Raw genomic sequence first — 20,310 nt, forward strand, 5'->3', positions numbered from 1 at the left:
AGCAATTCTGGCAAAAAAGATAATGACGGCGTGGACTCAGGTGTGTTTGTAGAAAGAGAGAAGAGGATAAGCTGTGGGAGGTCTCGAAGAAGCAGTTGGACCTGCAGATGGATTGGGTGCAAGGGAGGTGCCTGAGGGAGAGGCAGGGAGGGGGTATCTAGAGACAGCTTTTAAATTTCGGATTTGAATGACCATGTAGACAACCATGATGCCATTTACTGAAATAAGGAAGATAGATGGGGCTTGGGGGGGGGGACCATTAGATTGCTGTTGGCTAACAGAAAACTCATTTGCTTTATTTTTTTTCCCAAGCCAGACTGTATCCAGCTTTATTAAAGATACTTTTCATAAACTATCATGATATTTCAGGCAGGACATGGGCGGACGATTGCTCACAGTATACAACAACCTTCAAACTCCCTTCTTCAGCGGACCACCAAAATCAGGAAGCCACTGTGAAACCCAAGGAAGTCTTCACGTGATGCTCTGAACGGGGAAAGTTTAGAGTTGACAGTTCACATGTAGCATGTTGTTTAACAACTTTTCACAAGCTGACCCTGACTTTCAGGAAATGAAATGAAAATGGCAGAATTATCAATCTGAAGATCCACAAGCTAAAAAAGGGAACTCTTTTGAGGGATGCCATCTCAGTGGCGACCCTGTCAAGTCTAGATTGCCTGACATACTGGGAACCATTTCATGGGGTCAGGTTCTAACAGGTCTCTGGGTTTAAGGGTGTCAAGTCTATGTTGAAGGCAGAGAGGGAGAAGAGGACATAAAAAAATGAATTTTAGTTTTTCCACAGCACCAAGGTGGCTCCTGTGTGTCAACATCAAGGAATCCCTCCTCCTGGGAGCCAAGAGGAAGTTTCTCAAAACTAGAAGGGGAAGGTGTTTTTCCCTTTTGTTATCAATCTAGCTTTGGAAATATTCTATTAGTGACATGTGCCCTTCCCCCAAAACAAAAATGAAGTGTTCCGTGTGCTAACAACATAACTCAAAAAAAAAAAAAAAAAAAAGTAAAACAAAATTCTGCATTTTTATAAAACTTGATTAAAAAAATAGTATTTCAAATTGTACAGTCACCAGAAGCACACAGTTATCAAAAATGCACACACTTCACTTGGCATCTCCAGCACCTTCAGCTTCTGTGCCTGGTCCGTTTTGGCATCTCCCCTTTCTGCAGGGCTATTTCCATCCTTGCCAGCATCAGCTTTCCCCTTTTGCCCTTTGGGTACCTTCTCTCCCTTCTTTGCAGGGGCCTTTTTAGGCTTGGGCTCTGGCTTGGGAGGAGCAGGTTTAGCAGACAGCCTTGCAGCTCTTCTCTGTGGCTCATCCTTCACCTTGGCTTTATCTCCTTTAGCCTCCCCTTCAGCCCTTCTCTTGGGCATGGGGCCATGGCGGGGATGCAGGGGCCCGCGGGCTTTGGCCGGTCCGGGGGTCGTTCTCGCCTCCTCTTCTACCCACTGCTCCAGTTAATTTGCATTAGATCTTTTGACAACGTGTTAGCTGATACAACCAAGAAGTGAGCAGGAGGGGTCCAGGTGCTGCCCTCCCGAGCGCTGGCTTCGCTCCTCTGCGGTCCTCTTAGCGCTCGGTTCCTTACATAGGACTATCCTCGGCCATGGGGTGCAGCAGTTTTAGGCATGAGCATGTCTAGAGATGGGAGGGGCCATCCCAACCACTGTCTCCTTCCTAGGAGTGAAGAAAGATTTTTCTAGAAGTCCCGCAGAAGTCCCTAGTCAGGTGTTACCGGCAGAATGACCACCCTAACCCAGCTGCATGCAAGGAGAAAGGGACCTCTGTATTGTTCTGTATCCATCAGGATATTTCCCTGATACTGGAGACATAATCCTGTCTCCAAAGTAAGTGAGGAAGGTGCAAATAAAAATGTATGTTCACCCAAAAACCTACATAAGAATGTTCATACCAGTTATATTCATAACTATCAAAAATTAGAAGCCATCAAGGTATCTTTTGATACTTAAATGGGTCATAAACGGTGGCACAGTCGCACACTGAAACCTTATTCATCAATGAAGGAAATGGGAGCTCAAGCTATGGAAAGACCTGAAGGAACTCTACGTGCTTAATAGTTTTTGGTGAAAGAAGCCAATCTGAGTATATGATTGTAACAATGGTACATCCTGGAAAAAAACTGCATAGACATTAAATAGATCAGTGGTTCTATTTTTAGCTCTTTGAGGACCCTCCACACTGTCTCCCACAGTGGCTGCACCAGTTTGCATCCCCACCAACAGGGCAAGAGGGCTCCCCTCTCTCCACACCCTCGCCCACACTGTACCCTACTGTTTCCTGTGTGGTTGACGTTCGCCGCTCTGACAGGCGTGAGGCGATACCTCGCTGTAGGTTTGACCCGTATTTCCCTGAGGATCCATGACGATGAGCACTTTCCATGTGTCTGTTGGTCATCAGTGTCCCTTCTCTGGAGAAATGTCTGTTCGTGTCTTCTACCCTTTTTTAAATTGGATTATTTGTTGTTGAGGTGTTGAGTTTTGTAGGCTCTTTATATGTTTGGAAACTATCTTTTATCAGATACGTCATTTGCAAATACCTTCTCCCATTCTGTACGTTGCCTTTTAGCTTTCTTATTTCCCTTACTGAGCAGAAACTTTTTGTTGTGATGAAATCCCAATAGTTATTTTTGCTTTTATTTCCCTTGTCAAAAGAGACATATCTAGACATAGCTAGTTGCTATGGCCGATGTCAAAAAGGGTACTGCCTGTTTCTCTTTTAGGATTTTTATGGTTTCATGTCTCCCATTTAGGTCTTTAATCCATTTTGAATTTACTTTTGTGTATGGTGCAAAAAAGTGGTCCAGTTTCTTTTTTCCTTTCTTTTTTTTTTTTCTTTTTTGCTTGTTGCTGTCCAGTTTCCCCAGCACCTTTATCAAAGAGACTGTCTTTTTCCCCATTGGATATTATTTCTTGTTTTGTCAAAGATTATTTGACCATATAATTGTGGGTTCATTTCTGGGTTTTCTATTCTGTTCTATCAATCTATGTATCTATTTTTGTGCCAATACCATGCTGTCATGATAACTTTACAGTTTTATAATATAACTTGACGTCTGGACTGTGATGCTTCCAGATTTTTCTTTTTCAAGGTTACTCTGGCTATATGGAGTCCTTTGGGGGTTCCATACAAGTTTTAGGATCCAGCTATTACACTACCGGGTATTTAACCAAAGAATACAAAAATACTAATTCAAAGGCATACACGCACTCCAATGTTTATAGCAGCGCTATCTACAATAGCCAAGACATGGAAACAGCCCAAGTGTCTATTGATTGATGAATGGTTAAAGAAGATGTGGTGACCGCGTGCGCGCGCACACACACACACACACACTACTTATCCATAAAATAGAATGAAATCTTGCTGGAGAGTATTATGCTACACAAAATAAGTCAGTCAGAGAAAGACAAACCCCATATGATTTTATTTATATGTGGAATTTAAGAAACAAAACAAATGAGCAAAGGGGAGAAAAAAGAGAGAGAGAGAAGCAAATTAAGAAGCAACTCTTAACTATAGAGAATAAACTGGTGGTTACCGGAGGGGGAAGGTAAATAGGCGAAGGGGATTAAGGAGTGCAGTTGTGAGGAGCACCAGGCCTTGTAATGAAGCGTTGAATCACTATATCGTTCACCTGAAACTATTACACTGTATGTTAACTCACTGGAATTTAAATAAATACTTAAAAAACTGATCAGTGGTTGTTGCCAGGGGGTAGAATGCTGGGGATTGAGGTGCAGCAAAACTATTCATCTGATAGTATGACAGTGGATACATGACGTCATCCACTGGTTAAAGCTGACTGTGTACAACACAAATGTAAACATTGATGCCAACTATGGATTTCAATTAATAATGACTTATCAACATTGGTCCAATATTGGCAAATATACCACACTAATGCAAGATGTTAATACCAGGGAAAACTGTGGGTAAGTGGGGGACTAGAGAGGGATGATATGGGAACTCTCCATACTTCCCACTTAGTCTTTCTCTAACCCTAAAACTACTTGAAAAAGTGGCTAGCAGAAGAAAATCAGAGTTTTGCCAGCAACAAATATAAGATGAGGAGAGTTGCACGAGTGGCTAATAGTGTCTACAATTGATGGTGGAAAGAACTCATGTTCTTTTTCAAACATACTGAATTTGAGATGTGAAGCATCACATGAATATGTTAAGTGACGGTTGGACGTGTACCTCTGACAATTAAAGGAAAGATATGGGCAAGATGTATGAAGCTGGGAGGCAAGGACTCAGGAATCCATGGAGATCCAGAAGATCTAGGGAGAGGAAGCGGGGGGGGGGGGGGGGGGGGGGGGCGGGGTCCCAGGACCAGATCTGAAGAATCCGCACATTTAGAGGTTGGACATAAAGGAGCTGATGTCAACAAAGGAGAAGGAGCAGAAAATGGGATTTCCAGGAAAACGTGGTATCAGGAAATACAAGAGAGGAGAGTATTTCAAGAGACAGGTAGTGTTGATGTGTTTTTCAAATACAAACTGTGTTGACAACATGGTGACCTTGACAAGTGCTGCTTCTATAAATTGGTGGAGGAAAAACAGGTTTGAACAGTGAATGGAAAACCAGAAATTAAAGGGAGAATTCTAGTGAATTAAATTTTTCCTATTTTTCTGTAAAGGGATTATTTTGTGTCAACCTAGTGTCTTGCATACAAATTTGTCCCAGTCACCAAAGGAGTAAAATAAAACAAGAAGAGTAAGTTATGTGAGCATATGTATGCCAGCACAACTCTGATAAAAGATGCTGGCACACTGGCCAAGCTTCTAACACGCCATAAAAGGCCCTGGTTCTCCGAGAGGTGCAGTTCCAGGAACTGAGGTCACCAACAAATCAGATTACCAAGGCCTCCTACCCAAGCACTCTTAGCCAGATTCCGACGTGGGATTTTAAGGAAGAATGCTTCCAGATTTCTAGAGCTTAAATAATTCAGTTAAAATGAATCCCTCTCATCCAGTAAGTACTAAAACCTTATACACTTAGTAGAGAAAATAAGCAAGATAAAACATCAAACACGACATAAAAAGATAGATAATCGAATAGAATCTAGCACACACACACACAAGAACCTAGCAGACAAAAAGAAAGGTGAGTGAAGTGCAAGCACCAGCCCTGCTAGCCGCAGCACCCCCTCCGCCTCTCCCCACACCATGCACAGTGAGCAAGGCCCTTTAAGGCAAAGTGGCTGTTGAGTTTCTCCTGGAAAAATCATCTGACAGTTGAGGCTGGGGAGGGGGTTCCATTCTTAGGAAACTCCAACTGTTTTCCTCAAAATCCAACAAAAAATCTCCTTGGCTAACCTCAGAAACCATAAATAAAATTTAACGTATAAGCACAGGCCTTTTTTGCCATCATTTCAGCTCCTTGTTTTACTTCAAAGGCAGGGTGTTGACCCAAGGGCAGGCCGTGAGTGGATGTGTGTGTTGGGGCGTCAGGGGCCAGGGAAATGGACAAAGTCCCTACTTGATGTGCAGCGTCAGGAGGGCCGCATCCACCGTGACCCAGGAGCCTGAGATTAGAGGAGGGGGTGGAAACAAGACATTTGGATGGAAGTATCTGCTTCAGAGATATTTCGGAATTATTCAAATATAACCAGGTGTCAAAGATATTTCAGGGTTCCTTTTAGAAATGAAGGAGACACTAGAGCTTATTGAGATAGAAAAAAATAACCTACCTAAAAGGCTGAAGACCAGAGTTTGCTTTCCTTCACTTAGATGTCTGATTTCAGGTAAATCATGTAAACTCTTTGAGTCTCATTTGCTTCATTTGTTAATAATAATAATAATAATAATAATAATACCCCTCTTCTGTGCCACCCAGAGCCTTTGATTTTTTTCATCCTTTCCCTTTTTTTCCTACATTATATTGAACAAGTAATTCTGCCCTTTTTCCCCCACTGATTCTACAGTTATACTTCCTACTTTTGTTCTCTTAATTTTTTTTAATTTAAGATTCTTTTTTAAATTCTTTTTTTTTTTTTTTTACAGAGAGAGAGAGAGAGCCCACATGAGCAGAGTTGGGGAGGGACAGAGGGAGAAGAGAGAATTTTAAGCAGGTTGCACACCCACTGCAGAGCCCGATGTCGGCTTGATCTCATGATCTTAAGAAAGATTAATTCCTTAACCTTAAAGATATTCAGCTTAAACTCTAAATTCGATTTGATTTTTTTAAAAAAGTATCAACAAACTTAAAATGCTTCACCCTTATCCTTTCCTTCTTATATGCTATTTTTATATTGTGTTCAAGTTCCACTTTGCTCCCGAACACACCCAAATTGGGTTTTTTTGTTGTTGTTTTGTGGGATTTTTAAAATTTTTTTATATTTTTAAATATTTATTTCTTTGAGAGAAGAGAGAGTGTGCACATGTGCACACGAGTTGGGAGAGGAACAGAGGGAATCCCAAGCAGAATCCCCGCTGAGTGTGAAGCCCAACCCATGGTTTGATCCCACAACCCAGAGATCACAACCTGAGCCGAAACCAAGAGTCCCACACTCAATCAACTGAAACACTCAGGTGCCCTCGGGTTGATTTTTTTCTTTTTAATTCCTGTTTTCAGCTTAGAAACTTTTCTTGCTTACCATTTCTTCCTGGATTCTATCTCTTCCTTCTGAATTCTTCTGTTTTTCTTGCCAAGAAGTATTATTTAAGTAGCTCATATACTGAGAGTCAACCTTTTCACTTTTAAATGTCTAGAAATGCGTTTGTTTCCCTCTTGGTATGGAATGCTAGAAGTCTAAATTAATATTTTTCCTCAGCACATGGAAGATAAAATTTCACTGTCCTCCTGTATCAATTGTCACTGACAAAAAATACCCCCCCAAAAAAACAAAACAACTAATAAGTAACAAAATAGTAGTAACTATATACCTATCAGTAATTACTTTGAATGTAAGTGGACTAAATTCTCTAATCAAAAGACATAGGGTGACTTGACGGCTAAAAGGCAAGACTCATTTATTTTTTTTAAAGATTTTATTTATTTATTTGAGAGAAAGAGAGTACAAGCCAGGGGAGGGGCAGAGGGAGAGAGAGTAGTGAATCCCCTGCTGAGCAGGGAGCCCAATGCAGGACTGAATCACAGGATCCTGGGATCATGATCTAAGCCAAAGGCAGATGCTTAACCAACTGAGCCACTCAGGTGCCCCAAGACCCGTTTATATGCTGCCTACAAGAGACTCATTTTAGAACTAAAGACACCTGCAGATTGAAAGTGAGGGAATGGAGAAACATTTATCATGCAAATGGAAATGAAAAGAAAGCCAGATGGCAATAATTACATCAGAAAAAATAGATTATAAAACACAGGTTGTAATGAGACAAAGCAGTAAACCACGCAATTATAAAGGGAACAATCCAATAAGAAAACATAACAATTATAAATATTTATGCACCCAACATATAAACACCCAAATACATAAAGCAAGTATTAATGGACATAAAGGAAGAAATCAGTAGTAATACAATAATACTGGAGGATTTAACAACCCACTTACATCAATGGATAGGTCATGTAGATAGAAGATCAACAAGGAAACAGTGACGTTGAATGACACATTGGACCAGATGGATCTAATAAATATATTCAGAACATTTCATCCCAACACATTAGAATACACATTCTTTTCAAGTGCACATGGAACAGTCTCCAAAACAGATCATCGGTTAGGCCACAAAACAAGTCTCAACAAATTCAAACAGACTGAAATTATGGCATGTGCTTTTTCCAACCACAATGATGTGGAACTAGAAATCAATCACAAGAAAAAAATCTGGGAAGAGTACAAATACACAGAGGTTAAATAAATGCTACTAAACAATGAATGGGTCAACCAAAAAAATCAAACATGAAATAAAAAAAATACATGAAGAGAAATGAAAATGAAAATGAAAACACAACAGTCCAAAATCTTTGGACGCAGCAAAAGTAGTTCTAAGAGGGAACTTTGTAACAATCAAGCCTACTTCAAGAAATGAGAAAAATCTCAAATAAACAACCTAACCTTACACCTAAAGGAGCTAGGAAAAGAATAACCAAAACCTAGAGCTAGTAGAAGGAAGAAAATAAAAAAAATAAATAAAATAAATAAAAAAGGAAGAAAATAATAAGATTAGAGCAGAAATAAATCATATAGAAACTTGAAAAATAATAGAACAGATCAATGAAACCAAGAGGTGGTTCTTCGAAAGGATCAACAAAGTTGATAAATCTCTAGCCAGATTCATCAAAGAGAGAGAGAGAGAGAGGACTGAAATAAACTCAGAAATGAAAGAAGAGAAATAACAACTGACACCACAGAAATATACATGATTATAAAAGGATATTATGAAAATTATATGACAACAAATTGGACAACCTGGATAAATTTCTAGAAACATACATCCTACCAAAACTGAATCAGAAAGAAATAGAAATTTAAATAGACTGACTAACAGCAATGAAATTGAATTATTAATCCAAAAAATCCCAACAAAACAAAAGTTCAGGACCAGATGGCTTCACAGGTAAATTCTACCAGCCATTTAAAGAAGAGTTCATGAAAACTTCCAAATTCATTCTATGAAGCCAACATTACCCTGATACCAAAACCAGATAAAGATACCACAAAAAAAAAGAGAACTGTAGGCCTCTATCTCTGATGAATATAGACACAAAAATCCTCAACAAAATATTAGCAACCCAAAACAATACATTAAAAAAAAATCACTCACCGCAATTAAGAGGGATTTATTCTTGGGATGTAGGGTGGTTCAATATTCACAAATCAATCAACATGACACATCACATCAAAGAAAAAGGATAAAAACCATATGATCATTTCAGTAGATGCAGAAAAAGCACTTGATGAAGTACAACTTCCATTCATGATAGAAATTCTCAACAAAGAAGTTTTAGAGGGAATAAACCTCAACAGAATAAAGGCTGTATATGAAAAACCCACATCTGGGATCCCTGGGTGGCTCAGCGGTTTAGCACTGCCTTTGGCCCAGGGTGTGATCCTGAGGTCCCAGGATCGAGTCCCATGTCAGGCTCCCTGCGTGGAGCCTGCTTCTCCGAACTCTGCCTGTGTCTCTGCCTCTCTCTCTGTCTCTGTCTCTCTCTCTCTCTCATGAACAAATAAAATAAAAATCTTAAAAAAAAAAAAAAAGAAAGAAAGAAAGAAAAACCCACATCTAATGATAAACTCAATGGTGAAAAGCTGATAACTTTTCCACTAAGGTCAGGAGGAAGACAGGATGTCCACTCTCACCACTTCTACTCTACATAGTACTGGAAGTCTTAGGCCACAACAATCAGACGAGAAAGAGGAATAAAAGACATCCAAGTTTATAAGGAAGAAGTAAAACTTTCACTGCATGTGGATGACATGTTATTTCATACAGAAAATCAGAAGGAAGGAAATGAACAAACCCGAAAGACCAACAAAAAACTACTAGAGCTGATAAAGGAATCCAGTAAGGCTGCAGGATACAAAAATCAATGTACAGAAATCCCTTGCATTCCTACCCACTAAAACTGACGTATCCAAAAGAAAAAGTGAGAAACAGGCCCAGTTACAAGTGCACCAAAAATAATAAAATGCCTAGGAATAACTTCACCCAGGAGGCAGAAGACCTGGACTCCAGAAACTATAAAATATTGATGAAAGAAACTGAAGATGACAAGAAGAAATGCAAAGATGTCCCGTGCTCGTGGATTAGGCAAACAAATATTGTTAAAATGTCCGTACTTCCCAACGCAACCTACAGATTTCATGCAATCCCTATCAAAATACCAGCAGCATTTTTCACAGATCTAAAACAATTCTAAAATTCATATGAAACCGCAGAAGACCCCGGTAGCCAAAGCACAGAGCTGGAGGCATCGCAAGCCCCACCGCATGTCACAGAGCTTCGGTAACCAGGTCAGAGACACAGATCCCGGATGATTTCACTCAGGTGGGGAATATTTAAGAAAGAAAGAAAACCCCAAAAGCCCAGACTCTTAAATACAGAGAAATGATTGTCAGAGGGGAGCTGGGGGGTGAGGCAGGTCAAGGGGGTTGAGAGGATGCTTCCCATGAAGAGCACTGCGCAATGCATAGAACTGTTAAGTCATACTGTGCCCCGGAAGCTTCCAGAACGCTGCGCACTGGCGATGCTTGAATAAGAACTACAGGCAAACGGGAAAGCATGTTTTACTCCCTCAGCCGCGAGGGCTATAGAGTATTTTCCTCTCATGAAACAACCCCTGGCCTTGCCCTTCTGTGACGCGATGCTGGGCATTTTGTCAGTGGTAGGAACGTATTCCTGGGAGCTGTTCCCAGCCTAGGGCCCCCGTGGTAACTGAGCTACACGGGGGACTTACTGAACACTCCCCCCAGCATCCCACTGGACACAAACCGAAATACCCCCAGACCAACTTTGCCAAGGAGACGCACAGCCGTCCCAAGGCTCCCCACCCCAAGGACTGTGTGACAGGGACCCAGAGGAATGGAGACAGTGGTCAACCAACGGTAGTTTAAAATCCTGCTTTTACAAATTTTATAGAAACTTATGACAATATGAATACATTACTCACAGGAGACCTAGTTCTTCTGTGCAAGGAAAGGGCCTACACATCGTTGTTTCGGTATAAATCTGAGAGTCCACGTGTTTCCTGTTTCTTTATCTCCTCCCACCGTATTCTGATTTCTTCACTTCTATTTTGCCTTTCATCAGCTATCTGTTCATTAGAGTTATCCCATCCCTTCACTTTTTCATTTCAATGATAATACTTCCATTTCTAAAATTTCTATTTTGTTTTTATGCCTCCCCCTAATTTTATTTTTTAAAAGATTTTATTTATTTATTTATTTATTTATTTATTTATTTATTTATTTGAGAGAGAGAAGAGAGAACATGAGAGGAGAGAGAGGGAAAGAGAAAGAGAGAATCTCAAGTAGACTCCAAGCTGACCTCAGGAGCCTGACATGGGGCTGGATCTCACCACCCTGAGATCATGACCTGAGCTGAAACCAAATCAGACACTTAACTGAATCACCCAGGTGCCCCATTTTCCTAATTTAAAAAAATAATAATATCTTATGGTTGTCTTATGCATTCAATTTCTTCTTCTGTATCTCTAAGCATTTAAAGATACTTACATCTTAATTTATTCTAAATTTCTCTATCATCTATAATTCCTCGAGAGGGAATGCTCCCAATTTTTGTGCCACTGAACAATCTCAGGACAGTGGGGCACCTGGTGTGCTCTGTGGTTCTTGACTGTGTGTCAAACTCTCACATGATAGGCTCCTGTGCCCTGGCTTGTGTAGGCCTCCCTGGGAGGAGGTTCTGTTAACGTCTGCGAACAGAGCTCAGGGCTCACGCGACCACCTACGGGGCCTAGAGCCTCAAGGGCCACCTCTGCGCTGGTACTGGAACCCCCCCCCCCCCCGCCTTGTTGCAGGTGAATGCGGCACAATTGGATCATTTTAGCAAATCCCCAGTTGGGGGGGTGAAGGTGGCCATCTTCCTGCGGGCTGGGACACGTGGCCACCGACACCACACATGGACACAAGCATGTGCTCGCCACACGCATGTAACCTCGAGGGGAGACGGCCCAGCACAAGAAAGCAAGTCTTGAACCAAATTCTGCTCCCCAGCCTCCCCACAAAGAAGGCGGCAGACGTTTGCTAACAACCAAGTACAAAAGTAGTTACGTGCTTGTGGTCTCTGCTTACGGCTCCTGCACGAAAAGCTTGCTGCAACTTAGACACAATATTTTCATGGCAGAAGTACCTAGACTCAGTCACGTGAGACAACTGGACCCCATGAGCGGGGCGGTGGGTGGGTTTCCCCAAGACTGATGGGTCACAGGCTTCCAACACTGCGATGACCGCAGAAGTTTCCTGGGCCGCCCGGAGTCTTGCACTTTGTCCCTGCACAATGTTCCTAAGCAAACACACCTACCTGGAACATGACTCATTTTGCCAATTAAGAAATTGTCTCTAACGTCACTTAAACTAATAATCCTTCTGGTGAAGACTCTGATAATATTTGAAATGCTAAGCACCCGCCTGGAACAGTATGGATTCTGGATGAAGGTGCTTCAAATTCCGACAAACCGCATCGGTTCTCTGCGTGCGTTGACTATAGTCTCCAAATTGCAGCAAAGTGCCTGGAAAGGTGGTCATCGGCAGCCCCTAGGACCCCACTCCACCAGCACCCCAACCACTTTCAGCCCAAGCGTTCCAACGTCCAGTGCTCCTCTTAATCATGGTGTGCAGAACCAAATGGCCTGATGGGAGGAAACATAATCAAGGAAAACAGGACTCTCAACCACCGAGATAGACATTCTAATTCCGTTTACACGATGCAAAGATTTTTAGCAGCTATTTAGCTGATGTTGACATTTTAAGCATTTAGTGCAGTTTTTACACAGGTACACAGCACTCAAAGGCCGGCCCCTCTATACTGCACTTGTAGGATCCATCTTTCATAGCTAAATTTCAGGTTTATATGTATTCTTTTTACATTTAATCTTACAACCTTCTCTACATAATATCCATGGAGGTTTTTTTTTTTTTTTAGAATATTCATTCTGCCATCTGGGTGAACAGATGGATGGATGGATAAAACATCTAACATTACTCCACTCAGTAGACCATGTTTTACAGTCAGCAATGCTGTCCTAAAATTATTTCAAGCTCTGGATCCTGCTTCTATTATTTCCCTGTCATTGCCCCACTTTCTCTCTCTCTCTTTTATTTATTTATTTACTTTTTTTTGGTTATTAAAAGTAGTCACCACTAGTAGCCGAGAAAATTGCAACTGAAGAGAAAAGCTTACCATGAAGAAATAGTAATTTATGAAGTAGTAGCCTGGGGGCCTGGATTATTACAGGCTCCCAGTGAGCCTACCTCCCTTTGGGGGAGCAGCTCATGCAGCAGGAGAAGCTGAGCCAGTCCATTTCTGATTCTGCGTCCTCTCCTGGTACAGGGTGTGCTATAACCAACTCTGCTAAGGGATCGAGTTTCATGGAACATGTAATGATATCACAGCGGGACTTGAACAAACAACTATCAGAGGTAGCTAGGGAGAGCAAACAGTTATGGAAAAGTCAAGGATCGAAGAGACACGGCTCCTAAGGCAGAAAACTCTTCCTGTGTAGCCTTGAGTCTAGGGAAACATAAATACAATGGTCTATTGTATGACTGTCCGATAGTAATGGACTTTGGTCACTACCAGCGGGGGACTATGTGTACCAGGCAATTTTAAAAATAACTCAGCTGATTCTTAGTCCCTGAACACATCCTGCTAAATAATAATAGTAATAATAATAATAATTTCGAGTCTTGCATACAGTAAGCTTTTTAAAAATCAGCACACTCTAATTCGTAGCAAAATAAAATGTGATAAGGGATACAGTATCAGATTACTCGTCACTCAAAAGCTCTTGAGGATTAGCGTTATCCTGCTGGATATCTGAGACTACAGTTTCTGTTAAATGAATTATCTCCCTAGAGATGAGTTGAACAGGTGCTAAAGACTTCATTTTTTTATGCAATGATTTTTTTTTCTCGAGACTTTAAGGTCTCCTGTGTGTACATTTAAACTCTAGAATTAGTCAAAGTTCCCATTACATAATTGCTCTAAATAAAAAAATAGCTATAAAACCTACCAGAATCCTCTTTTTGTTGTCTTTACTCCTGTGGATGTCCCTTCCATGTCTCCAAAACCTTCCCTCTTCCACGCTTTCCTTTCATTTCCTTTTCATTTCACATTCATTTATTCATATAAGGAAAATTTGTTGTTTCAGAATGAGAAAAGAAATCATTACAGGTTTAAAGAATGCTCACAAAGCCACAAACATCAGAAAATAAAATTACTATTAACTGGCAACAGGGTCGTCATTTTTTGTCATTGTTGTTTTCTTCATTTTGATTGCCTTTTTTCATAGAATCTATATATAAATTAAAATTTATCATGCTTTTCAGTGCTAAAGACCACCATTTGTCCATTGCTATGTGCTGATTATTTTTGCACGACTCCCTTATGGGTTCTCGTTCATGTTTGAAAGATGCCAGTCAAATTCTCTTCTAAGCAGAAAGGAAATTACTTCTTCTGCCGTCGTTCTGGGTTATCTTCGTCATCCTCTTCAGGAGTAAGTAGTGCAAGCAAAGGGGCCGAATAAGTCAATCATCGTGTGCAGACCAGAGGATCCCAATTCACATGGCTCGAGCAGCTCCAGTTCTGACAGCCCCCTACCGAGCCCTCCCGGGGCATGGTGTTACCTGGTGCCTGAGCCATGGGGCCTCCTGCTGTAGCCAACATCTGCCCATGCAGGTTTCTTATTGGGGTGGTAACTACTGTCAAGCCCTGTCCTGCGGGCATGTGAATATACTGGGGCGGGAGCACAGAGAGGAGGCTCTTCAGCTCAGAAAATGACGACCCAGCAAATCCACCACATATGCCAAAGAAGTGGTCTCTTCCTCAAGTAGATGAAGAAGTACAGGTTCTGGTTTGATTCCAATTGCCGAGAGTCCTCTTAAAAAGGCTAGATTTCAGGTTTTCTGTGTCAACGCTGAGTGCCTTTTTCTTTTGTGTTGTTTGTTAAGAAATATACGCAGAAGACAAATAAATACGAAAACTGTGCTGACCTAAATAACTATCCGCCTCATCTTCTCAGATGTAATTTGAAGGAGCTGATAAAGAAACTAGAGTCCCTGAGAGGCCTCCATGTAATTACAAAGGAAACACTCCAGAAAGCTAAAATGGCAAGTATATTTAAGGTAATTCCCTGTGAATAGACTTTGGCTGCCACCATCCATTTTATTATTGCTTTTCTAAATTGCTTTCTTGCCGCTCTCTACAAGAGCCTCAGATCAGTCTCCAGGCATTGTTGTGAGGGCTTGTCCAAAGTAATGACACCTGGCACCGAGCTGTAATTGTTTTATGTGCAGGGCATGGTGGGCTGTACAATAAGTCTTTTTCTTCATTAAGAGACTTTGAATCTCATAGTAGGCTCGAAGCACAAGAGAGGGCACCTTGCAGCAAATGTTTTTAGTCTAAATAGGATTTTCTCCAGAAAGCAAGGAGCACAGGGTCTCCCTCATTCAGAGAATGAGAGGTGATAGGGAGACATCTAGAGCACAATGTGAGTTATCGATTTATTACCTCTCAGCTCCAAATCCACGTGTTCTTCCATGCTCTGCAATAACAGAGCTAAGTTCTGCAAATCTCTCTCCATTGCCAGTTGGCCCAACATCTGATGGCCGAGAGGGATCTCGGATGAGTGAGAGGTCTCTCTGCCTGGCCTGCAGTACTGAGCTTGTAGGGCCCCTGCAGAGTGTGCGATTTTCTCAGCAACGCCTCTCGGCCAGCAGCACGTGACCCCTATTTATGGCAGCTTGCCCCGCACACCCCTTTCAGGAGCGTCCATGATAGTGTCTCTCACTGGGACTGGACTCTCAGCACCCCCTCCCCTGGAGCAGTGTCCCAGGGGGAGCCACTGCTTAGCACCTCTCCGTAAACAGTTCCCCTCCACACACCCCCGGGGTAGACTTCAGAGAAGAAGGCTGGTGGACATGGCTTCTCCCCTCAACCAGCCTTCCCAGACCACTGCAATCTGCAGAGTCCTGAGGCACCTCTATGAGGATGGCATCTCCCAGCACTCCAGGGGAATATTTTGTGCACCTCGCATACCCAGTGAGCCTCTGCTGGGCCCTCTCCTGGAAGGTCCGCATCTCCACTTCAGGGCCAGGGCTAATGGCTCCGCCTATATCGCTAGTCTTGTGTTTGTCTAAATTCTTTTGGCTTGCATTTGCCAATCCCCCATGACTGAAATCCCGTTACTTTTTTATGTTCAACTTTATTCAATTTTTTGGTATTTTCTGTTTCCTGTTGGACACTGACTGATACAATCCCTCTGTGGGAGGGAGCAGAGGGGGACCTCAGTGCTTTACGGAAAGAAAAGCTGCCTCACCAGGGGCATTTCTGCCCCACATGCCCAACCTCCTTCCTAACAACATCCTCGCGTCCATCGGCTACTCTCAGTAAACGGTGATCACTGGTTTAAACCCATTGAATGCTGGGCCCCGACGACTCCTACCTTCCTCACTCCCGAGTTGCCCTACATCCTTGCCCATCTTAGACACACCTAAGGCAGGTAAGTAAGAAGAATCACTTCAATTTCTGTATGAAATGTACTAAGGTACAACTTGTTCGTTGACCTTTAAAAAAAAAACCCACAACTTGGTATTTTGTAGCACATACTTGACTAGAACTCTGACTTGATCAATAGTGCAAATTGCCAAGTTAGTGAAAGTCCTGGAAAATCATGCTGAGAAACAGCAGAAATCTGTTTGTAATGTGAAGGTCAGTCAGGAATTTCTGAATTGCACTGGACAGCATCACAACCGTGGTAGCCTGATTTTGACACGATAATCCATCTCTTGGGCAGCACACAGCAAGCCGGCGCTCCTTATGTAATCTTCCACTGGCTGACCGGAGGAGTGACAAATTGACTTCCCGTGATGACTATAAATAAAAGAAATGCACAGTAAGACTCTAGTCTAATAGCCCGTAGGTAAGTAAGACATTACAGCTAGAGGTTCTGAAGAAATACCCCGATTGTATCTGATCTGATTCCCCTCGCAGCCTTTATCTCCTTGGCCCAAATAAAAAGATGCTCTAATTATTCCCATAGTCGTGGGTAACTTTTGTTTAGCCTCAGGTGTACATCATCGTGACTTGATATTTGTATACATTACAGAGGGAGTCCCACAGTAAGTCTAGTTACCATCTGTCGCCACACAAAGTTATTACCGTGTTATTGACTGTATTCCCCTGGCTCTAACATCACATCCCCACGACTTATTGATTTTATAACTGGAACTTTGTACCTCTTCATCTGCTTCACCTACTGTGCCTGCCTCCCAACTCTTCTCCACTTGGGCGGCCAACAGTTTGTTGCCTATGTCTTTGGAGTCTGTTTCTGTCTTGTCTTTACATTTGTTTTAGATTTCACATGTATGTGAACTAATACGGGATTTGTCTTTCTCTAGGGCCATTTATGTTGTCACAAATAGCAAGAGTTCATTCTTTTTTATGCCTGGTGATAGTCCGTGGTGTGTCTACACCACATCTTCATCCATCCTTCCACTCACGGGCACATCGGTTCCTCCCGAATCTCGGCTATTGCACAGCATCCTGCAATAAACGTGGAGGTGCATATAGGTCTCCTCGTGGTTGTGTCAAGTATCTTTAATCTCGGCTAAAAAGAAAGAGTAATTTGTCTGAAAAATTAAAATCTAAGCATAAAATATGGAGCAACCGGTGGACTTTTGTCCAAGAGCAGAAATGCCTGCCGGGGTTCGGTTTCACCAGCAGCCACCAAAGGTGCAGAGCGCAGCTGTGTTTCTCTACTTGAAATTCATTCATTCGGGAGCATGGAACAGCACCTGGCTCCTCCAGTCTCCACAGGATCTGCACTGAGCCCTGGCCTTGGCCTTGGCAATGCTACAAACACAAGCTTCACTTTCCTGCCCATTAGATTCCCGTCGGCCCCCAATTCACCTCACCTCCAGCCACGAGGCTCTTCACCTTTCTCTCCTGCTCAAGGGCCCAAGGGGAGGCGTCCCACCTGGTGCAGCTGCAGGTGCACAGGTCCCCCCTCTCCCTCCTCCTCCCCAGGAGCTCGCGGCCTCCTCTCCTGGCCCCCACATCACTTCTCCCGTCATTGCCCGGGAATACAGTGCCCATGATTCTCTCCACCTGGGGCTTCCGTTTCCCTCCCCTGCGTCATTTCCTTTGTTACTTCTCGCGTGTCTAAAACCAAAGACTTCGCTGGCCAGGGCTTCTCCTCCCAGCGGTGCCCCCAGGCCCCAGGAGTGTTTCCACGCACCTCCAGCGCTTCCCCGCTTCCCCGTAGAGCTGCCCTCCCTGCCATCCCACTGCATCCCCTGCACCAGGATCACCTAAGAGCTCCCTGTCCAAAAGTTGAAGTTCGATGATCAACTGTCAGTCCCTCCTGTCAACAGCATTTGGTAGGTGACGTGACAGGGTATCACCGTCGACAGACTTCTCCGTCCTGCTGTAGGGAGCCTCCCTCTGGATTTCCTTCCTGTCTCTCCCTTTCTTTTCTCCTTGGCTTCCTAAAAGCGGGAGCGCTCTGGGCCTGTCTTTGGCTCTCCTGTCTTCTCAATGCTTTCCTGTCCCCTGGGTGATCACACTCCGCCTCCTGGCTGTACAGATGCTGGTGACTCACATTCACCCTCAACCCAGACCTCTCTTCCGAATTTCAGATTCGCAGGTCTTCACTGCCTAAGTACTATCTCCACCTGGAAGATCACGGACGTCTCCAACATAGCATATTCCAGACTCAAACAGGATTTCTACCAATCTATTCCCAACCTTCTCTCCCTGAAGGCTTCCCTGTGTTAAACGATAGCAAACACATCCTCCCAGATTCCAAGCCAAAAATCTCTGGAGCCATTCTTAAATCTTTCTGTTTCTCCCCCACTTCGTATTCAGCCCATCAGAAAACCCTATTTGTTGTACCTTCAAAATCTACCCACAGTTGCGTGTGGCTTGTGCACTTCTGCCCTTCTGCACGTGGCAGCTGCAGTGCCTGCCTGGCACTTCCTCCTGGCAGTTCCTCTCCTTCAGCTCCAGTATTTTCAAAATAATAGAAAAAGAAAGAAAAGCTAATGAATAATAGGGCACGGTGTGGGTGTGAAATTCTAATTGCTTGTTAGCATGTCTTTGTTTTCAAGGAAGTTATGCCTAGAAACACAAACACTTCACAGAAAGAAAAATTAGAAGCAGAGTAAGACTACAGATCGTGCGCAACGGCTTAACACTCTGCTGTGTGCAGGGCCCGCCACAGTCGGGGCCCAGTGAGTGCTCATGGACAGAAATACTACTACCTCACACTCACCTGGTGCTCTACCGCGTGCAGGGGCATCCAACAGGCCTCTCGTAAACCTGTTTACTCTTGACAACAGTGCCAACCTTCAGCCAGCCCTGAAGTCTGTGTGGGCAGAGACTGCTGCGCACCACTAGAGGCGAGTGTGGGCCCGGCATCGGGTAGCTGCCCAAGAAACGTCTGTTGAATGCGTGCACTCGTCGACCTAGGCTTATTAGCCACATTTTACAGATGGAAAAAATAAAATCAATGACTTGCTCAGCATAATCATCGAACTAATGATCAGTAGTAAGCTGCCTTCTAATTCCTAAATCAGTGTTCTCCCAAATATTAGATTTAAAGCTTCTTAAAAGTTTGGTTCCCTGCCCCTTCGAGTACACTTTTAATAGAAATTAGAATAGCCTACTATTATGTTCTTCCACTACCTTCCAGCCCAACCTGAGCAAATCTCAGTTTTCTATTATTTTCAGTCATAGATAAACCTAAGAAAAACAATAAAAGTGGTATAGGCTCCTTGGTGACTGAAAGTGTCCTAAAGTGTCCATTTAGTGCTTTCAAGAATATACTACTTTATTTAGGTTGGGCACATTGATTATCCTAAAGCAATGGTATCTCTGAAAACACATACCCTGGATATAACGCTATATATTTGGGCAGTGGACGTCAGAACAGGAGTCAGAAAACCTTCCATCTTAGCTCTCTGAGTTTCCAAGTGCCCCCCCCCCAGCTAACTGCTACCAAATTGTTCTCTTTAATGGTTATTCCTGAGTCACATGGTCACCAAACTCTGACGTCTTGTTCCCTTCACATGGAAGCATCTAACTAAATATCCCTAGATGCTGTCACGTGGGGTATAGTAGTTCATCTCCACTCATGCATTTATCTTACTGATAAGCATAATTTCCATATCCCCACCACCTTCTGGAGTCACTCTTTACCTTTCCATATATTGGGTTCCCAGCCATCAGGCCTCCTTTATCTGTCTGTCCCTTTTACTCCCCAGAGCCTCCCCTTTCTTTCAATACTCTAAGGCAGTCTCTTCATCCTCCTAAAGCCAAACTTTTCATCAATGGCAGCAAATAATCAACCCCCATGCTAACTTGTTTATAACAATAATGGTATCACCCACTTCCAGTACGCTTATTCTCCTTCTCACAGTACTAGTATAATCTATCCGAGAATTCCTAAGATACTGCTTTTCAATTCACAGTCACATGGTACTGACTTCAGAAAACAGGAGAGAGAAGAGTGCCAGGAACGTTCAGATAAAATGGAAAAATGGGGATGATTGCCAGCCTCATTTTAGTAAGCCAGGGCACATAACCAGTCTTCGATGGCCATTACATGGTGCTTTCTGATTAGG

At 42.9% G+C, this 20,310-nt stretch overlaps 1 long non-coding RNA gene and 1 pseudogene across 1 annotated transcript in view; both read right to left on the reverse strand.

The window, feature by feature from the left end:
• LOC112644557 (uncharacterized) overlaps nucleotides 1-20,310 on the reverse strand; it is a 59,280-nt gene that overhangs the window by 36,194 nt on the left and 2,776 nt on the right. Inside the window, exons 2-5 of the long non-coding RNA XR_003126494.3 lie at nucleotides 18,960-19,157; nucleotides 18,581-18,688; nucleotides 16,924-17,230; nucleotides 12,869-16,558 (exon numbers count right to left, since the gene is read on the reverse strand). This is a non-coding gene — a long non-coding RNA (uncharacterized LOC112644557). The remainder of the gene's footprint in view (nucleotides 1-12,868; nucleotides 16,559-16,923; nucleotides 17,231-18,580; nucleotides 18,689-18,959; nucleotides 19,158-20,310) is intronic.
• Nucleotides 1,100-1,390, reverse strand: LOC118353863 (non-histone chromosomal protein HMG-17-like; annotated as a pseudogene).

This window comes from Canis lupus, chromosome 1 (genome assembly GCF_003254725.2).
Source record: "Canis lupus dingo isolate Sandy chromosome 1, ASM325472v2, whole genome shotgun sequence".
Taxonomy (NCBI): Eukaryota; Metazoa; Chordata; class Mammalia; order Carnivora; family Canidae; genus Canis; species Canis lupus.